Source organism: Hylobates moloch, unplaced genomic scaffold (genome assembly GCF_009828535.3).
Source record: "Hylobates moloch isolate HMO894 unplaced genomic scaffold, HMol_V3 SCAFFOLD_2, whole genome shotgun sequence".
In the NCBI taxonomy this organism is placed as follows: domain Eukaryota; kingdom Metazoa; phylum Chordata; class Mammalia; order Primates; family Hylobatidae; genus Hylobates; species Hylobates moloch.
Window position 1 is genome coordinate 155,773,184 of NW_026652277.1, and position 22,038 is coordinate 155,795,221.

Consider the following 22,038-nt stretch of genomic DNA (forward strand, 5'->3'; position numbering starts at 1 on the left):
TAGATCTTCCTCCATCCCTTTATTTTGAGTCTATGTGTGTCTCTGCACGTGAGATGGGTTTCCTGAATACAGCACACTGATGGGTCTTGACTCCTTATCCAATTTGCCAGTCTGTGTCTTTTAATTGGAGCATTTAGCCCATTTACATTTAAAGTTTATATTGTTATGTGTGAGTTTGATCCTGTCATTATGATGTTAGTTGGTTATTTTGCTCGTTAGCTAATACAGTTTCTTCCTAGCCTCGATGGTCTTTACAATTTAGCATGTTTTTGCAGTGGCTGGTACCGGTTGTTCCTTTCCATGTTTAGTGCTTCCTTCAGGAGCTCTTTTAGGGCAGGCCTGGTGGTGACAAAATCACTCAGCATTTGCTTGTCTGTAAAGTATTTTATTTCTCCTTCACTTATGAAGCTTAGTTTGGCTGGATATGAAATTCTGGGTTGAAAATTCTTTTCTTTAAGAATGTTGAATATTGGCCCCCACTCTCTTCTGGCTTGTAGAGTTTCTGCCAAGAGATCAGCTGTTAGTCTGATGGGCTTCCCTTTGTGGGTAACCCGACCTTTCTCTCTGGCTGCCCTTAACATTTTTTCCTTCATTTCAACTTTGGTGAATCTGACAATTATGTGTCTTGGAGTTGCTCTCCTCGAGGAGTATCTTTGTGGCGTTCTCTGTATTTCCTGAATCTGAATGTTGGCCTGCCTTGCTAGATTGGGGAAGTTCTCCTGGATAATATCTTGCAGAATGTTTTCCAACTTGGTTCCATTATCATCATCACTTTCAGGTACACCAATCAGACGTAGGTTTGGTCTTTTCACATAGTCCCATATTTCTTGGAGGCTTTGTTCGTTTCTTTTTATTCTTTTTTCTCTAAACTTCCCTTCTTGCTTCATTTCATTCATTTCATCTTCCATCAGTGATACCCTTTCTTCCAGTTGATCGCATTGGCTACTGAGGCTTCTGCAATCTTCCTGTTGTTCTCGAAACTTGGCTTTCAGCTCCATCAGCTCCTTTAAGCCCTTCTCTGCATTGGTTATTCCAGTTATCCATTTGTCTAATTTTTTTTCAAGTTTTTTAACTTCTTTGCCATTGTTTTGAATTTCCTCCCTTAGCTCAGAGTAGTTTGATCGTCTGAAGCCTTCTTCTCTCAACTCGTCAAAGTCATTCTCCATCCAGCTTTGTTCCATTACTGGTGAGGAACTGCGTTCCTTTGGAGGAGGAGAGGTGCTCTGCTTTTTAGAGTTTCCAGTTTTTCTGCTCTGTTTTTTCCCCATCTTTGTGGTTTTATCTACTTTTGGTCTTTGATGATGGTGAAGTACAGATGGGTTTTTGGTGTGGATGTTCTTTCTGTTTGTTAGTTTTTCTTCTATCAGACAGGACCCTCAGCTGCAGGTCTGTTGGAGTTTGCTAGAGGTCCACTCCAGACCCTGTTTGGCTGGGTGTCAGCAGTGGTGGCTGCAGAACAGTGGATTTTCATGAGACCACAAATTCAGCTGTCTGATAGTTCCTCTGGAAGTTTTGTCTCAGAGGAGTACCTGGCCAAGTGAGGTGTCAGTCTGTCCCTACTGGGGGGTGCCTCCCAGTTAGGCTGCTCGGGGGTCAGTGACCCACTTTAGGAGGCAGTCTGTCCGTTCTCAGATCTCTAGCTGCATGCTGGGAGAACCACTGCTCTCTTCAAAGCTGTCAGACAGGGACATTTAAGTCTGCAGAGGTTCCTGTTGACTTTTTGTTTGTCTGTGCCCTGCCCCCAGAGGTGGAGCCTACAGAGGCAGGCAGGCCTCCTTGAGCTGTGGTGGGCTCCACCTAGTTCGAGCTTCCTGACGGCTTTGTTTACCTAAGCAAGCCTGGGCAATGGCGGGCGCCCCTCCCCCAGCCTCGCTGCCGCCTTGCAGTTTGATCTCAGACTGCTGTGCTAGCAATCAGCGAGATTCTGTGGGCATAGGACCCTCCAAGCCAGGTGTGGGACACAATCTCCTGGTGTGCCGTTTCCCACGCCCATTGGAAAAGCGCATTATTAGGTTGGGACTGACCCGATTTTCCAGGTGCCATCTGTTACCCCTTTCTTTGACTAGGAAAGGGAACTCCCTGATCCCTTGCACTTCCCGAGTGAGGCAATGCCTCACCCTGCTTCAGCTCGTGCACAGTGCGCTGCACCGACTGTCCTGCACCCACTGTTTGGCACTCCCTAGTGAGATGAACCTGGTACCTCAAATAGAAATGCAGAAATCACTTGTCTTCTGTGTCGCTCACGCTGGGAGCTGTAGACCAGAGCTGTTCCTATTCGGCCATCTTGGCTCCGCCCTCCGCAAAAGAAGTTCTTAATGAAAAAATTTAGCCTTATTATCCAGAGATAGCGACTCTTCATACATTTTCTTTCTCTCTCTCTCTCTCTCTCTTCCTCTCTCTTTGTCTCTATCTCTCTCATTGTGGCTATGCATGTGCATAATAAATTGACATCCTGCTTTTATCACTTGTCAATGACTATTATGCATATACTCACATCAACAGTAATTATTATAAAGTTTAAATATGTCAGTTTAAAAAAATTAAAGTGAGTAAACAGTAAATTATGAAAGTCATATCCTGTTCAATCCAGTTCCCAGAAGTAACTACTGTCAAGATTGGTAGTATTAGTCAATGGTTTTTCCTTTGTCTCTCTCTATATATGCACATACACAAACACATCACACACATATGTAAAATGTGATATAACATATATATGTAGTACATATGTGTAACTTTGTGGAAAAATAAAATCACAGAAATCAAACTTTTCCTTTTTATTGTAGAATATATTGAGATCTTTTCATGTCAGAATACACTGAAATTTTTAAGTTATTTTTAATCTTTAAATTTGCTACATGATAGAGAGAGAGGTAAGCCAACAAGGAGCAAATAGATTGCTGTTTCAGAGGGGTTCAGGAGTGAAGGACAAAGTATATCTCTGAAGGCAAAGATTCAGGGTGGGGTTGAGCACAGAAGGATAGATTCAAAGTCTACAAGAAGCATCTAGATGGCCATTTCCTCTTCCCCACTACACAGTCAAGTGACTAGCTCTTCCCAGCCTTGGCAGAAGGCAGAATAAGGCATATGCTGAAAACATCACTGAAAAGGTAGAACAAAAAAATAAAGAAATGAAAAATGGGCTGGGCAGAGTGACTCATGCCCACAATCCCGGAACTCTGGGAGGCTGAGGTGGGTGGATCATTTGAAGTCAGGAGTTTGAGACAAGCCTGGCTAATATGGTGAAACCCAATCTCTACCAAAAATACAAAAATTAGCTGAGTGTTGTGGTGTGTGCCAGTAGTCCCAGCTACTTGGGAAGTGAGGCAGGAGAATTGCTTGAACCTGGGAGGCAGAGGTTGAAGTGAGCCGCAATTGTGCCACTGCACTTGAGCCTGGGCAACAAAGCAAGACTCCATCTCAAAAAAAAAAAAAAAGAAAAAGAAATGAAAAATGGAAGAGAAGGTAAAACAAAAAGGAAATAGATGGAAAATGGAGGAAAGGGACAGAAAATTAGAAGAGTAACTAACAGGTCCAATATATGGCTAATAGGCAGTACAGAAAGAGAGAACAGAAAAATGAAGGCCTTGGATAAAAGTGGATTAAAAAGCAAATACAATCTTACGCTAAGACACATCATAAATTTGAGAACACAGGAATGAAAAGAAAATATGAAAATCTTCACTTGATGAAAAGACGACTTACAAGAAAAAGATTGGAAATCAGAATGGCATCTGACCTCTCAAGTGCAGTACAAAAATTAGCAATGTAGCAGAGCCTTCAAATTCTGAGAAAAAATGATCTCCAACCTGAAATTCTGTATGTAGACAAACTATCAATCAAGTATAAGGGTAGAATAAAGAAGTTACCAGAAATGGAAGATGTATTAGTTTCCTGTAGTGCAGTAACAAAGTATCACAAACTGGGTAGCTTTAAACAACAAAAATACATTCTCTCACAGTTCTGGGAACTATAAGTCTTTAATTATGCTATTGTCAGGGCATGTTCTCTCTCTTAGCTTCTAGTGATTGCCAACAATACTGGACACTCCTTGACTTGTAGCTGCATAATTAACAATCTCTGCCTCCTCCATCACACAGCTCTCTACCCTCTGTGTGTCTGTGTCTTCACATGGCATTCTCTCCTCTGATGTGCCTCTGTGCTTTCTTTTCTCCTTCTTATAAGGATACCAGTGATGTTGAATTAAGGACCTGCCCTACTCCTTACATCTTAATTTACATCTTAATTATGTCTGCAAAGACCCTGTTTCCAAAGAAGGTCACATACATGTACCAGAAGTTAAGATGACAACATATCTTTTGGGTGGGGGGGACAAAAATTAACAGAGGATCTATTTACATCACATGTAACCATTCTTAGCTACTTGATAAAGTGCTTTACTCTAATGAGGGGAGAAAGCAAGAATATAAAATATAAAGGCTTGAAGAAACAGGAAATCCAATCAAGAGAGAAACAAAATAAACTCCCAGGATGATGGTGAAAGGAATTCCCAGGACAGCTGCACAGCAGCAGAGAGCAGCCAGGTCAAACTAGAGCAGGCATCTACATGTTCAATGCATTCAACAGGAAAAGAAAGAAAGAAAGGAAAAGAAAAAAGAAAGAAAGTGAGAAAGAGAGGAAGGAAGGAAGGAAGGAAGGAAGGAAGGAAGGAAGGAAGGAAGGGAAGGAAGGAAGGAAGGAAGGAAGGAAGGAAGGAAGGAAGGAAGGAAGGGAGGGAAAGAGGGAAGGAGGGAGGGAAGAAGAAAGAAAAAGAAAAGAGAAAGAAAGAGAGAGAGAGAAAGAAAGAGAAAGAAAAAGAGAGAAAGAAAGAAGGAAAGAAAGAAAGAAGAAAGAAAGAAAGAAAGAAAAGAAAAGAAAAGAAAAGAAAAGAAAAGAAAAGAAAAGAAAAGAGAAAAGAAAAGAAAGAGGCCGGGCACAATGGCTCACGCTTGTAATCCCAGCAGTTTGGGAGGCCGAGGCGGGCGGATCACGAGATCAGGAGATCGAGTCCATCCTGGCTAACACAGTGAAACCCCGTCTCTACTAAAAATACAAAAAAAAAAAATTAGCTGGGCTTGGTGGCAGGCGCCTGTAGTCCCAGCTACTCGGGAGGCTGAGGCAGGAGAATGGTGTGAACCCGGGAGGCGGAGCTTGCATGAGCAGAGATTGTGCCACTGTACTCCAGCCTGGGTGACAGAGCAAGACGCCACCTCAAAAAAAAAAAAAAGAAAGAAAGAGAGAGAGAGAGAAAGAAAGAGAGCAAGAAGGAAGCAAGGAAGAGAAATAAGAGCAAGAGGATGAGGCTTCTGAGAAGGATGTTTTCATGAGAAAAATAAACGCAGGGAAGACCTGATGCATTTTAATATAACCACAGGAGACTCTCAGGTCTGTTGAAGGGCTTCCAGATGAATTATTGCTTAATACATAGACAAATAAGGAAATAAAAAGTGAGCCAAGAATTAATTCCAATAAAAACAAAAAGCTGTAAAAGAAAGAAAATGAAATCATTTACTATAAGACACAGGTGAGAACAATACAGAGAGTCATATTGTAAAATGTGAATATTGATATAGCCAGAAAGAGTGACATAACACCACTGGGAAGTTGAGAAGAAGAGAAGCGTCTGTATGTGTGCATGTGTGCTTGGCCGTGTGCACACATGAGCATGTCATGCATGTGAGTGTTTGCATAAGTGCGGTGAGTGAGATGGATGTCAAAGTTACATCCTTATCTCCCATGGTATGAAGTCAATATAACATCAAAAACTTAAGAAAAAAAGGCACATTACTTTGAATTATGGAGGTGAATATCAGAAGAAGCAACTAGAACAGTTGTCAGTAATTACTTCGGGAGCCTGGACGCAAATGGTGAGGAGAGAATGGGTAGGGTTTCCTGTTTTCATGCTAAGCTCTTTGTAGCATTTGACTTTTTAAGTCAGCATATGTAATATTTTGACTTGTTTTTAAAAAGAACAGAAAAAGCTTGGGAAAATATTTGTCACGTTTCTGCAAATGAGTTAATAGTCATTAGGTTTAAAAAGAAATACTACTAATTGTATTTACAATGCTGTTGTAGAAAGGGTTTTACAATTTTTTCAAGTGTGAATAGTTGCAAACACCTTAACAAAATTTTGATTTTGTCTATTATAGAAACACATTTTTTATTTGGAAACATTTTAAACATTTAGAAAAGCATAAACGGTCCAATATGTACATTTCTGTACCTACCAACCGCAAGTAAAAAAAAAAGTGACCATTTTATCATTTCCCTTCAGTTTTTTGTATCAAAGAAATAGAATGTTATGGACAAATTTGAAGTCCTTTTCATTCTCCTCTGGTCTCATTCCCTTTCACCTCCTCTGAAGGCAATTCTCATTATGAATTTGGTGAATACGTTTCCAGTCCACGTTTTATGCTTTCATTACATATGGAAATATTCTCATAAGCCATGTAATATATTCTTGCTGTGTTTTTAGTATTTTGTAAATACATTCATACTGTATAAATTAGTCTGCAACCGCACCTGTTATCTAAAATTCTTTAAATTTATCTATGTTAATACATATAGATCTAGTATATTGGTTTTAACTGCTCTATAGTATTCCATGGTTTCAATTTTTTTTTTGAGACAGAGTCTTGCTCTGTCGCCCAAATTTATTTATCCAAAATTTATCTATTCTCCCATTCATGAACATTTAGATTGCTTCCAATTTTTTACTATTACAAAAATTACTTCAATGAAGGTATCTGTATCTTTCTCCTAGTACACATATTAAAACTTCCTCTGGCATTTAAACACAGCAGTTGAATTTCTGATCACAGGATACACACATTTTCAACTCTTCTCAATCTTACAAAATTGTTCTTCCAAATCATTTAGGTAACCTGCACTCTCACGAGCAGCTTATGGGTAGCTTAAGTAACCCCATGGAGTTACCAAAGTATTACCAAGGTATCTCACCTCACCAGTCTAGTAGTTATGAAATAGCACATTATTATTTTAAGTACCTTTTATCTGAAATTTAGTGAAGTTGACCATTTTTTCTTATATTTCTTGGCTGTTCAGGTTCCTGGTTTGTGAATTGCCTATTCGTATTCTTTGCCTATTTTTCTCTTGGGTTAGTTTCTGTTTCTAATTTATTTATATAAACCTTTTAAATTCTGGACACTAATTTATACACACACACACACACACACACACAAGCATACCTCAATTTATTGTGCTTCACTTTATTCAACTTTGCAGATATTACTTTTTTTACAAATTGAAAGTTTGTGGCCACCCTGCTTTATGCAAGTCTATTAATTTTCCAACAGCACATGCTTACCTCATGTCTCTGTCATTTTGGTAATACTCTCAATATTTTAAACTTTTTTATTATTTTTATATCTATTGTGGTGATCTATGATCAGTGATCTTTGATGTTACTATTGTCATTCTTTTTTGAGGGCCACAAACTGCACCCATATAAGACAGCAATCTTAATTGATAAATGTTATATGGTGTTCTGACTGTTCCACCAACAGCCGTTCCCAAGTCTCTCTTTCTCTTCTTGGGCTTTCTTGTTCCCTGAGACACAACAATATTGAAATGAGGCCAATTAATAACCCTACAATGGCCTCTAAGTGATTGAGTGAAAAGAACAGTCATATGTCTCATTTTAAATTGAAAGCTAGAAATGATTGAGTTTTGTGAAGAGGACATGTGGAAAGCCAATATAAGCCAAAGCCTAGGCCTCTTGCACAGCCAAGCTGTGACTGCAAATGAAAAGTTATTGAAGGAAATTAAAAATGTTACTCCATTGAACACATGAATGATAAGAAAGCAAAACAGCCTTATTGCTCATACAGAGAAAGTTTGAGTGGTCTGGATAGATTTCCTTAAGCCAAGGCCTAATCCAGAGTGAGGCTGTAACTCTCTTCAATTCTATAGAGCCTGAGAGAGGCAAGGAAGCTGCAGAAGAACAGTTTGAAGCTAGCACAGGTTGGTTCATGAGGTTTAAGCAAAGAAGTCATCTCCATAACATAAAAGTGCAAGCAAAGCAGCAAGTGCTGATGGAGAATCTGCAGCAAGTTATCCAGAAGATCTAGCTAAGATCATTGATGAAGGTGGACACATGAAATAACAGATATTCAATGGAGATGAAACAGCTTTCTATCGGAAGAAGTTGCCATCTAGGACTTTTCATTGCTAGAGAGGAGAGGTAAATGCCTGGCTTCAAAGAATAGGCTGACTCTCATGTTAGGGGCTAATGCAGGTAGTGACTAAGTTGAAGCCAAATGCTCATTGACCATTCCAAAAATCTTAGGGCCCTTAAGGATTATGCTAAATCTACTCTGCCTGTGCTCTATAAATGGAAAAACAAAACTTGGATGACAGCACATCTGTTTATAGAATGCTTTACTGGATATTTTAAGTGCACTTTTGAGACCTACTGCTAAGGAAAAAAGATTCCTCTCAAAATATTACTGCTCATTGACAACGTGCCTAGTCACTCAAGAACTCTTATGGAGATGTACAAGGAGATAATGTTGTTTTCATACCTCTTAACACAACATCCATTCTGCAGCCCACCAATCAAGGTGTAATTTTGACTTTTAAGTCTTATTATTGGAGAAATATATTTTATAAGGTTATCAATGCCATAGATATGGATTCCTCTGATAGATCTTAGCAAAGTAGATTGAACACCTTCTGGAAAGACCTCACCATTCTAGATCCCATTAGGAAGATTTATGGGTCATGGGAGGAGGTCAAAATATCAACATTAACGGAAGTTTGAAAGAAGTTGATTTCAACTGTTACAGATGACTTTTAGAGGTCCAAGACTTCAGTGAAGAAAGTAACTCCAGATGTAGTGGAAAGAGCAAGAGAACTAGAATTAAAAGTGGCACCTGAAGATGTGACTAAATTGCTGCAATCTCACAATCAAACTTGAACAGATAAGGAGCTATTTCCTAAGGGTGAGCAAAGAAAGTGCTTTCTTGGAATGTAATGTACTCCTGGAGAAGACGCTGCAAACATTGTTGAAACAACAACAAAGGATTTAGAATAGTATATAAATGTAGTGGATAAAGTAGCAGCAGGGTTTGAGAGGATTGACTCAAATTTTAAAAGAAGCTTTATTAGGAGTAAAACACTTTCAACCAGCACTGCGTGCTACAGAGAAATCCTTTGTGAAAAGATGAGTCCATTGATGTGGCAAACTCCACTGTTGTCTTATTTTTTTAAATTGCCAGAGCTATGCCAATCTTCAGCAACCACACTCTGATTAGTTGGCAGCTATCAGCGTCAAGGCAAGACCCTCCACAACAAAAAGATTATAGCTCACTGGAGCCTCAAATGATTATTAGCAGGTTTTTTTTTTTTTTTTTAGCAATAATGTATTTTTAATTATGGTGCATACTTTTTTAAACACAATGGTGCCACACATTTAATAGACTACAATATAGTGTAAATATAACTTTTATATGCACTAGGAAACAATAAAATTTCTGTGACACACTTTATTGCAATATTTGTTTTCTTGCATGTGTGGTGGTCGAGAACCAAACCTACAGTATCATTCGGGTATGCCTGTGTGTGTGTGTATATATATATATAGATACATATATACACATACACACATATATTATATATGTATGTGTCTGTACACATATATATATTATATAAAATATATGTATATATATCTATCTTGGTTTTCTAAATTACTGCATGACAAAAAATTTAAAAACGCCTAGAACTAATAGCACCATAAAGGCCTTAGAAAGCAATATTGCAGTATATTTGAAAAACTGTAAGATGAAGGAAAGCACTTATTACATGCTAAGTACTGGAATATCTTATTTAATCATTTTAGCAAAACTATGAGATTGATATATTTTTCCACTTTGCACATAAGTAAGCTGAAGTTCAGTGAGGTCAAACCCACTGCTTGGGCCATGCCATTAACTCGTGAAAGAGGCACGATTCTCTTTGATAAACAAAGTTACTATTTTTTCAAAACACTACACTGGCTCCAAATAATGCTGCATATCTACAACTATCTGATCTTTGACAAACCTGACAAAAACAAGCAATGGGAAAAGGATTCCCTATTTAATAAATGGTGCTGAGAAAACTGGCTAACCATATGTAGAAAGCTGAAACTGGATCCCTTCTTTACACCTTATACAAAAATTAATTCAAGATGGATTAAAGACTTACATGTTAGACCTAAAACCATAAAAACCCTAGAAGAAAACCTAGGCAATACCATCCAGGACATAGGCATGGGCAAGGACTTCATGTCTAAAACACCAAAAGCAATGGCAACAAAAGCCAAAATTGACAAATGGGATCTAATTAAACTAAAGAGCTTCTGCACAGCAAAAGAAACTACCATCAGAGTGAACAGGCAACCTACAAAATGGAAGAAAATTTTCGCAACCTACTCGTCTGACAAAGGGCTAATATCCAGAATCTACAATGAACTCAAACAAATTTACAAGAAGAAAACAAACAACCCCATCAAAAAGTGGGCAAAGGACATGAACAGACACTTCTCAAAAGAAGACATTTATGCAGCCAAAAAACACATGAAAAAATGCTCATCATCACTGGCCATCAGAGAAATGCAAATCAAAACCACAATGAGATACCATCTCACACCAGTTAGAATGGCCATCATTAAAAAGTCAGGAAACAACAGGTGCTGGAGAGGATGTGGAGAAATGGGAACACTTTTACACCGTCGGTGGGACTATAAACTAGTGCAACCATTGTGGAAGTCAGTGTGGCAATTCCTCAGGCATCTAGAACTAGAAATACCATTTGACCCAGCCATCCTATTACTGAGTATATACCCAAAGGACTGTAAATCATGCTGCTATAGAGACACATGCACACGTATGTTTATTGCAGCACTATTCACAATAGCAAAGACTTGGAACCAACCCAAATGTCCAACAACGATAGACTGGATTAAGAAAATGTGGCACATATACACCATAGAATACTATGCAGCCATAAAAAATGATGAGTTCTTGTCCTTTGTAGGGACATGGATGAAACTGGAAGCCATCATTCTCAGTAAACTATTGCAAGGACAAAAAACCAAACACCGCATGTTCTTGCTCATAGGTGGGAATTGAACAATGAGAACACATGGACACAGGAAGGGGAACATCACACTCTGGGGACTGTTGTGGGGTGAAGGGAGGGGGGAGGGACAGCATTAGGAGATATACCTAATGCTAAATGACGAGTTAATGGGTGCAGCAAACCAACATGGCACATGGATACATATGTAACAAACCTGCACATTGTGCACATGTACCCTAAAACTTAAAGTATAATAATAAAAAATAATAATAATAAAATAAAAATAAATAAAATAAAATATTGATTCTTTATAACCTACCAGTTCCACACCTAAAAATCTATTCCCAAAGAAAGAAATCTAATAGATAAATGCAAATGTTTATTGCAGCATTTATGGCTAGTGGCAAAAATACTATAAAAATCGAATCCCTCCACATAAGGGAATGATTTACTAAGACACCTCTGCTAATACAGTCTGAGGAATTAATAACCATGCTCTCTCAGGGAGAGTCCTTGCTACATCTGTTACTGGGTAACAAGAAAAGAATTCTTTAGTGATGAAGACAATCCACTGTGGTGGCAGATGAGTTCGTAGTTGCTTGAAGTGACATTCTGTGGGCCACAGAGGCAAATACTGTAAGGGATTCATTCATTCATTCATTCAGCAGCAGTAATAAGCCCCACTAGGCACAGACATTATGCTCTATGCAGGTGATAAAACACAAGACATGCCCATCAGCCTTAAGGAGTTTGCAGATAGTATGATGAAACAAAAACATCAATGTTGAGGGGTCAACATTTACACACTGTGACAAGCAAAACATAGCTCTTGTATTTTCCATACCGATACCAGCTTGCCCTTGGATAATGGTGGGGCAGTGGGGGAAGTTGGAGCTAGACTTAAACTTGCCAGTAAAAGGCAATTTAGCTTGTTCTTTTTTAACAGTCTCATTTAGGTGACTTTAATTCCTTTAGAGGTAAATATTTCATTGCCCAAACTCCAAACTTCTTTGTTTTGTCCTTTCCTCAAGGGTCCCCATCTGTGTCCTGCTTCCCCGGGAGACACCTGTAAGCAGGGAGCATTTACCTGTCTGTGGGAAAGAGGTAGTCTTCACAATCGATGAATCATAATCCTCATAACTGATTATCATCATCGATAATTTATTGTCAAAGGCCCATTCCTGGAATGAAGACTGCTCTGCCTTCTTGGTTCTAGAAAGGCATGGAGTTGAATTTTCGGGGCCCTTGGCCACAAACAGCTGTTGGCATGGCCACTCCTTGGCCTTAGCTGGTGCTATAGGAACCTGTAGCTCCTAGGTGGTGAGATGTCAGAAAGGCTACAAGATTGGCTGTCTTGCTAGATGGCCTGAGGTTGAGCCTTAGCCCTGCCATTAACTAGCTCTGTGATTTTAGCAAAGTTACTTCTTCCCTATGCCTTAGTTTCTTCATCTGTGCAATGAAATAATTTTTTAAATATCCATCTTGTTGGGTGATCAGGAAAATTAAATGAGATAACGCATATAAACAGGCATAGAACAATATCTGCAATATTATATGTGCTAAATAAATGTGAACTATGTTTCTAGCCTCTGAACTCATCAGGTGATTTGATAGCCCCATTCATCTTTCTTCAGCAGCACCGCCTGACATAATGGTGTGTGTGTGTGCGTGTGTGTATGTGTATGTGTGTGTGTGTAGGGGAAGATCTAAATCCCTTCCATGCCACCTGAGAGAGATGGCTTCTTTCTAAAATTCTCAGTGGGAAGCAGGATGCAAGACACCACACACACCCCTAGGTATTATTAGCTTCCCCCTCTATTGCTTTGTAATTTCTACTCTAATTCCTCTTCTCAACCCAGACCTTGGGGATGTAAGATTTTTAAGCCTGACCTTTTGCCTTGGTTTACCCTCTACTTCCACCCATAATTCCTCCTTTCAAGCAGAAAGCTTTCTGGTTCTTTCTGTTTAGTGGGAACTTTACATAAATCATATCCCAAGTTCTCTACCTATGGCTTAGAGCAAAACTTTGTTGTTACCTGGCAACAGCAAAGCATACTGCCATGCTTTGCTCTTACCAGATAACTCAAGGATGTTTAGAATATAGAAATCCTTTTTCTCTTCCAATTAGACTGACTTCAAAACTCAGGAGACTCCACCTAACACAAAGCAATGACAAGTGCTTGAGGTGATGGATATCCCAATTACCCTGACTTGATCATTACACATTGTATGCCTATATCAGGACAATTACCCTGACTTGATCATTACACATTGTATGCCTATATCAGGACAATTACCCTGACTTGATCATTACACATTGTATGCCTATATCAGAACAATTACCCTGACTTGATCATTACACATCCTATGCCTATATCAGGACAATTACCCTGACTTGATCATTACACATTGTATGCCTATATCAAAACAATTACCCTGATTTGATCATTACAGTGTATGCATCCGTATCAAAACATCACATGTACCCCATAAGTAATACAATTATTAGGTACTCAAAATAATTTTTAAAAATCATTTTAAAGATTTGAAATTTTTTTTAAAAAGAGAATCAGACAGACAAGGAGACAGATTGCTATTTCCATAGAATTGTCTAACTTTGACAGAGTACACAGTTTTCTCAGTGCAATTTGCTCTTTAATCATCCCATAAACCTGCTTTCCCATGGTGAGCGTACTGTGCTGTGTCTCCTGATCTCGACAGCTACCTCAAGGATGACACTCAAAAATCAATGTGTCTTCTGAAATAGGATGAAATGAAGATTTTAAAGCTACATTCTGACACGTATATCCATGTGATTTTCATTTTTTCAATCTCTTTAAAGAACTGTTTCACCGATGTTATCAGAGTTGACGTTTTTTACTGTTTTTCTAATCAAGTTTCCTAATGGATTTGAGTACCAATTCAAGATTAAATTTTTTTTAAAAGAAAGGAAAAAACCTCAGGAGACTCAAGTCAGCTTGGTGACTCACATCTGGTCAATTATCTCTTTATTTTTGTGTTTTATATCCTCTCTCTGAAGGGAGAAATGCTATACACACCCCTATACGTTATTAGCTTCCCTCTTCCCTCTCCTCTTCTCTGTGTTTCTGCCTCTCTGATTGCTCTTCTCAACCCAGAGAGAACCACAGCACCATAGGATTATGGAGGAAATGATGTTAGAAAATCTGGCTGTGCATGGTGGCTCACACCTGTAATCTTAGCACTTTGGGAGGCCGAGGCAGGAGGATTGCTTGAGTCCAGGAGTTCAAGACCAGCCTGGGCAACATAGAGAGACCCTATCTCTACAAAAAATGCAAAAATTATCTGGGTGTGGTGGCACCCACCTATAATCCCAGCTACTCTGGAGGCTGAGGTGGCAGGATTGTGTGAGCCTGGGAGGTCAAGGCTACAATGAGTGATGATCATGCCACTGCACTCCAGCCTGGGCAACAACAGTATGAGACCCCATCTCTAAAAAAAAAAAAAAAAAGAAAAGAAAAAATGTTTCAAAAACTACACCCATTATATGTAAATATATATAAATTATAACAAATTATACAAATTATAAATTCCTTGAACACTTCCTGTGTGCCAGACATTGCACTGAGCTCTTTTCTTTCAATCTATTCTCACAACTACAATTATCCCCATGTTATAGGTAAATCAAACGAGGATTAAAGATAATGAATATTTGCTGAATGTCACACCACTAGTAATGAGTGAAGATGTATGACAGCAGAGTCTGCTTGCAATCATGGTGCTATTTTATTTCATATAGATGCAATGATGCAGTGTAAAAATGATTTGGTGGGCCTGCTTGGGCCAGAGCTTGGTGGCTAGCTAGTGTCAGTGCTTCCAGGAGAGGGGGAAATGATTCTGGATAACATAAGGTAAAGAATTTGAGCATGTTGAGAGACTTCAAAACAGAAAGAATGGGAAAGGGTAAGTGGATGATAAGATGACCACTGTTCACTGTGACCACTTCCTCACCTCCTCCCTAAATCAACAGTGAAAGGCACAAACATTGAGAAATGCTTGTGCTGTCTGAGATCTTGCAAAAACATTAAAAGCTGTTGAGTCCTGCACTCAGGTGGATGTGGGAACAAAGCAGGAGTCAAACAGCTGTGGAGACAGAGGGAAAATGGAAACTGTAAGTCCAAGGGTTTTTGACAAAATCTGGGGGAATATTGCTATGAACTGCGTCCAGCCTTTGAATTTGTCTTCTTAAGAAAATTTCACGTAAAATGCAAGGGATGATGTATTAGTCTGAATTCTCCAGAGAAACAGAACCAATAGCATGGAATATATACATATATAGAGAGAGAGAGATACATAGATTTCTTATAATAAACTATGACTCATATATAAAATTTGTTATATAATAATTATATTATTATATATGATCTGTGATTTTATATATTCATAATTTATTATAACAAATTTAAAATCTTATAAGTAAATAGGGTTTATATATAAAGGCATTTATTGTAAGAAATTGACTCGTGTTTATGGAGGCAGAGAAGTTCCAGATCTGCAGTCTGCAAGCTGGAGAGCCAGCAGAATCAATGCCGTAAGTTCAAGTCTGAGTCTACGGGAGGAGAAGACCTATGTCTCAGCTTAAAGACAATAAGGCAGAGAAGTAAATTCTTCCTCACTCTACCTTTTTTGTTCTATTCAGGCCTTCAATGGTTTGGATGAAGCTCACTCACATTGAGCAGAGCAATCTGCTTTACTCAGTCCATCAATTCAAATGTAAATCTCACCCAGAAACACCCTCACAAACACATTCAGAAAAAATGTTTAACCAACTCTCTGGGTACCCCCATGACCCAGTGAAGTTGACACATAAAATTAGCTTTCATGATAGGGAACCCCAAAATGGTATCTTGCTCATATTTAAGACATAGAAAAAAGGGCTCATTCAGTTGAGACATTTTCCTAGTAGGTTAGGAAGTATGATGCATTGTCTAAATAATGACAGCTGGGAATATTTAGGTTGGGGGAGGGAGAGAGTCCAAGATATTTATTTTTATTTTTTCAATATTTTAATGTTAAAATTTACATATTATATTTATATCTAATATTAAAAGTTACAAATAATTAATATTTAAATATAAAGATAAAATATAAAATATTTGTTTTAAATATTATTTTATTTTTAATGTTAAATAAGTTAATATTTTATTGTGAAAAATATTTCAATATTATTTTAATATTTTAATTTAATTATTTTATATTTTTATATATTTATTGAGAACTCCAGCAAGGGTTCTGTGTCCCCACCCAAATCTCATCTTGACTTGTAGCTCCCATAATTCCTACATGTTGTGGGAGGAAGCTGGTGGGAGATAACTGAATCATGGGGGCGGTTTTCCCCCATACTGTTCTCATGGTACTAAATAAGTCTCACAAGATCTGATGTGTTTATAAGGGGTTTCCTCTTTCACTTGGCTCTCATTCTCTCTTGCCTGTCACCATGTAAGATGTGCTTTTTGCCTTCTACCATGATTGTGAGGCCTCCCCAATACTGTAAGTCCATTAAGCCTCTTTTTCTTTATAAATAACCCAGTCTCAAGTATGTCTTTAACAGCAGCGTGAAAACAGACTAATATAGTAAATTGGTATTGGTAGAGTGGAGAACTGTAAAGTGGAGTGCTGTAAAGATACCCAAAAATGTGGAAGTGACTTTGGAACTGGGTGACATGCAGAGGCTGGAACAGTTTGGTGGGCTCAGAAGAAAACAGGAAAATGTGGGAAAGTTTGGAACTTCCTAGAGGCTTGTTGAATGGCTTTGACCAAAATGCTGATAGTAATATGGACAATAAAATCCAGGTAAGGTGACCTCAGAGGGAGATGAGAAACTTGTTGGGAACTGGAATAAAGGTGACTCTTGTTATGTTTCAGCAAAGAGACTGGTGGCATTTTGCCCTTGCCCTAGAGATTTGTGGAACTTTGAACTTGAGGGAGATGATTTAGGGTATCGAGCAGAAGAAATTTCTAAGGAGCAAAACATTCAAGAGGTGACTTGGGAGCTGTTAAAGGCACTAAGTTTTAAAAGGGAAACAACATAAAAGTTTGGAAAATGTGCAGCCTGAATATGTGGTAGAAAAAAAAAAATTTTCTAAAGAGAAATTCAAGCCAGCTGCAGAAATTTGCATAAATAACAAGAAGCCAAATATTAGTTACCAAGACAAAGGGGAAAATGTCTCCAGGGCATGTCAGAGACATTTGCAGCAGCCCCTCCCATCACAAGCCCAGAGGCCTAGAAGGAAAAAATGGTTTCATGGGCTGGCCCAGGGTCCCCCTGCTATGTGCAGCCTAGTGACTTGGTGCCTTACATCCCAGCCACTCTAGCCATGGCTAAAATGGGTCAAAGTAGGCTGGGTGCAGTGGCTCACACCTGTAATCCTAGCACTTTGGGAGGCCGAGGCAGGTGGATCACCTGAGGTCAGGAGTTCGAAACCAGGCTGGCCAACATGGTGAAACCTTGTCTGTACTAAAAATAGAAAAATTAGCCAGGCGTGGTGGCATGCACCTGTAATCCCAGCTACTTGGGAGGCTGAGGCAGGAGAATTGCTTGAACCCAGGAGGCAGAGGTTGGGGTGAGCCAAGATCATGCCATTGCACTCCAGCCTGGTGACAGAGCAAGACTCCATCTCAAAAAAATACAAAAATACAAATAAAAGGGGACCAAGGTATAACGCAGGTTGTGGCTTCAGAGGGTGCAAGCCACAAGCCTTGGCAGCTTCCACATGGTGTTGAGCCCGTGAGTGCACAGAAGTCAAGAGCTGGGGTTTGGGAACCTTTGCCTAGATTTCAGAGGATGTATGGAAATGCCTGGATGTCCAGGCACAAGTTTGCTGCAGGGGCGGTACCCTCATAGAGAACCTCTGCTAGGACAGTGTAGAAGGGAAATGTGGGGTTGAAGGCCCTGCACAGAGTCTTCACTGGGGTACTGCCTAATGGAGCTGTGAGAAGAGGATCACCATCCTCCAGACCCCAGAATGGTAGAACCACCAACAGCTTGCACTGTGCACCTGGAAAAGCTGCAGACACTCAATGCCAGCTCATGAAAGCAGCCAGAAGGGAGGCTGTACCTTGCAAAGCCACAGGGGCAGAGCTGCCCAAGACCATGGGAACCCACTTCTTGCATCAGCATGACCTGGATGTGAGACATAGAGTCAAAGGAGATCATTTTGGAGTTTTAAGATTTGACTGCCCCACTGGATTTTGGACTTGCATGGGGCCTTTAGCCCCTTCATTTTGGCCAATTTCTCCCATTTGGAATGGGTGTATTTATCCAATGCTTGTACCCCCATTGTATCTAGGAAGTAACTAACTTGCTTTTGATTTTATAGGCTCATAGGCAGAAGGGACTTGCCTTGTCTCAGATGAAACTTTGGACTGTGGACATTTGAGTTAATGCTGAAATGAGTTAAGACTTTGGGGGACTGTTGGGAAAGCATGATTGATTTTGAAATGTGAAGACATGAGATTTGAGAGGGAGGAAAGAATCTCAGAGCTTGAAGACTATCTTTCTGAAAAAGACAGGCACAGAAGAATAGAGAAAAAAGAATGAAAAGGAATGAACAAAACCTCCAAGAAATATGGGATTATGTAAAGGGACAACCTATGACTGTTTGGGGTAACTGAAAGAGACAGAGAGAATGGAACCAAGTTGGAAAACATACTTCAAGATATCATCCAAGAGAACTTTCCCAGCCTAGCAAGACAGGCCAACATTCAAATTCAGGAAATGCAGAGATCACCACTAAGAATTTCCAACCCAGAATTGCATATCCAGCCAAACTAAGCTTTATAAGCAAAGGCAAAATAAGATCTTTTTCAGACAAGCAAATGCTGATGAAATTCATCACCACCAGGACTGCCTTGCCAGAGATCCTGGAAGAAGTGCTAAATATGGAAAGGAAAAACCATTATAAGCCATTACAAAAACACAGAGGTACACAGACCAGTGACACTATGAAGCAACCACATGAACAAGTCTGCAAAATAACCAGCTAGCATCATGATGATAGGATCAAATTCATGCATAACAATACTAACCTGAAATGTAAATGAGCTAAATGCCCAAATTAAAAGACACAGAATGGCAAGCTGGATAAAGAGCCAAAACCCATCTGTATGACATCTTTAAGAGACTTATCTCACATGCAAAGATACACATAGGCTCAAAATAAATGGATGGAGGAAAATTTACCAAGCAAATGGAAAACAGAAAAAAACAGAAGTTGCAATCCTACTTTCTGACAAAACAGACTTTAAACCAACAAAAAATCAAAAAACACAAAGAAGGACATTACATAATGGTAATGGGTTCAATTCAACAAGGAGAGCTAACTATGCTAAATATATATGCACTCATACTGCAACACCCAGATTTATAAAGCAAGTTCTTAGAGACCTACAAAGAGACTTAGACTCTCACACAATAATAGTGGGAGACAGATCATTGAGACAGAAAATTTACAAAGATATTCAAGACCTGAACTCAGCTCTGGATCAAGTAGACCTGATAGATATCTACAGAACTCTCTATCCAAAAACAAGAGAATATACATTCTTCTCATCACCATATGGCACTTACTCTAAAATTGATGACATAATCAAAAGTAAAACTCCTCAGCAAATGCAAAGGAATTGAAATCATAACAGTCTCTCAGACCACAGCACAATCAAATTAGAACTCAAGATTAAGAAATGCACTCAAAAGCACACAACTGCATAGAAATTGAACATCCTGCTCCTGAATGACTCTTGGGTAAACAGTGAAATTAAGGCAGAAATCAAGAAATTCTTTGGAACTAATGAGAACAAAGAGACAACACACCAGAAGCTCTGGGATGCAGCTAACACAGTGTTAAGAGGGAAACTTATAGCACTAAATGCTCACATCAAAAAGTTAGAAAGATCTCAAGTTAACAACCTAATATCTCAACTAAAATAACTAGAGAACTAAGAGAAAACAAACACCAAAGCTAGCAGAAGACAAGAGATAATCAAGATCAGAGCTGAAATGAAGGAGACAGAGACATGAAAACCCCTTTTAAAAAATCAATGAATCCAGGAGCTGGCTTTTTGAAAAAAATAATAAATGAGATAGGCCACTAACTAGACTAATAAAGAAGAAAAGAGAGAAGAATCAAATAGACACAATCAGAAATGATAATGATGGAGTATTGCCAGTGACCCCATAAAAATACAGATAACCATCAGAGAATACCGTAAACACCTCTATACACATAAACTAGAAAATCTAGAATAAATGGATAAAGTCCTGGACACATACACCCTCCCAAGACTGAATCAAGCAACTGAATCCCTGAATAGACCAATAATGAATTCTGAAATTGAGGCAGTAATAAATAGCCTACAAACAACAAAAAAGCCCAGGACTAGATGGATTTACGGCTGAATTCCACCAGAGGTACAAAGAAGAACTGGTACCACTTCTACTGGAGCTATTCCAAACAATGGAAATGGAGGGACTCCTCCCTAACTTACTCTATGGGGCCGGCATCATCCTGATACTAAAACCTAGCAGAGATACAACAACAAAAAATTCAGGCCAATATCCTTGATGAATATCTATGCAAAAATCCTTAGTAAAATACTAGCAAACTGAATCCAGCAGCACATCAAAAAGCTTATCCACCACAATCAAGTTGGCTTCATCCCAGGATGCAAGGTTGGTTCAACAAACACACATCAATAAACATGATTCATCACATAAACAGAACTAAAGACAAAAACCACATGATTATCTCAATAGATGCAGAAAAGGCCTCTGATAAAATTCAACATTCTTTCATGTTAAAAACTCTCAATAAACTAGGTATTGAAGGAACATACCTCAAAATAGTGAGAGCCATCTATGACAAACCCACAGCCAATATCATATTGAATGGTCAAAAGCTGGAAGCATTCCCTTTAAAAATAAGCACAAGAAAAGGATGCCCTCTCTCACCACTCCTATTCAACATAGCGTTGGAAGTTCTGGCCAGGGCAGTCAGGCAAGAGAAAGAAATAAAGCATATTCAAATAGGAAAGGAGGAAATCAAATTATCTTTATTTGCAGATGACATCATCCTATATCTAGAAAACACTATAGTCTCAGCCCAAAAGCTTCTTAAGCTGATAAACAACTTCAGCAAAGTCTCAGGATACAAAAATCAAGTGCAAAAATCACTAGCATTCCTATACATCAACAACAGGCAAGCAGAGAGCCAAATAATGAATGAACTTCCATTAACAATTGCTACAAAAAGAATAAAATACCTAGGAATAGACCTAGGGAAGTGAAGGATCTCTTCAAGGAGAGCTACAAGTCACTGCTTGAGGAAATCAGAGAGGGTAGAAACAAATGGAAAAACATTCCATGCTCATGGATAGGAAAAATCAATATTGTGAAAATGGCCATACTGCCCAAAGTAACTTATAGATTCAATGCTGTTCCTATTAAACTACCATTGACATTCTTCATGGAATTAGAAAAAACTATTTTAAAATTCATATGGAAGCAAAAAAGAGCCTGAATATCCAAGACAATCCTAAGCAAAAAGAACAAAGCTGGAGACATCATGCAATCCAACTTCAAACTATACCACAAGGTTACAGTAACCAAAACAGCATGGTACTGGTATAACAGACACATAGACCAATGGAACAGAACAGAGACCTCAGAAATAAGACCACATACCTACAACCATCTTATCTTCAACAAACCTGACAAAAACAAACAATGAGGAAAGGGATCCCTGCTTAATAAACAGTGCTGGGAAAACCAGGTTCTCAGGAGTGTGAGGCAGGAGAATTGCTTGAACCCCAGAAATGGAAGTTGCAGTGAGCTGAGATCGTGCTACTGCACTCCAGCTGGGGTGGCAGAGTGAGACTTCATCTCAAAAACAAAACAAAACAAAACCTAAAGACCTAGAGGCA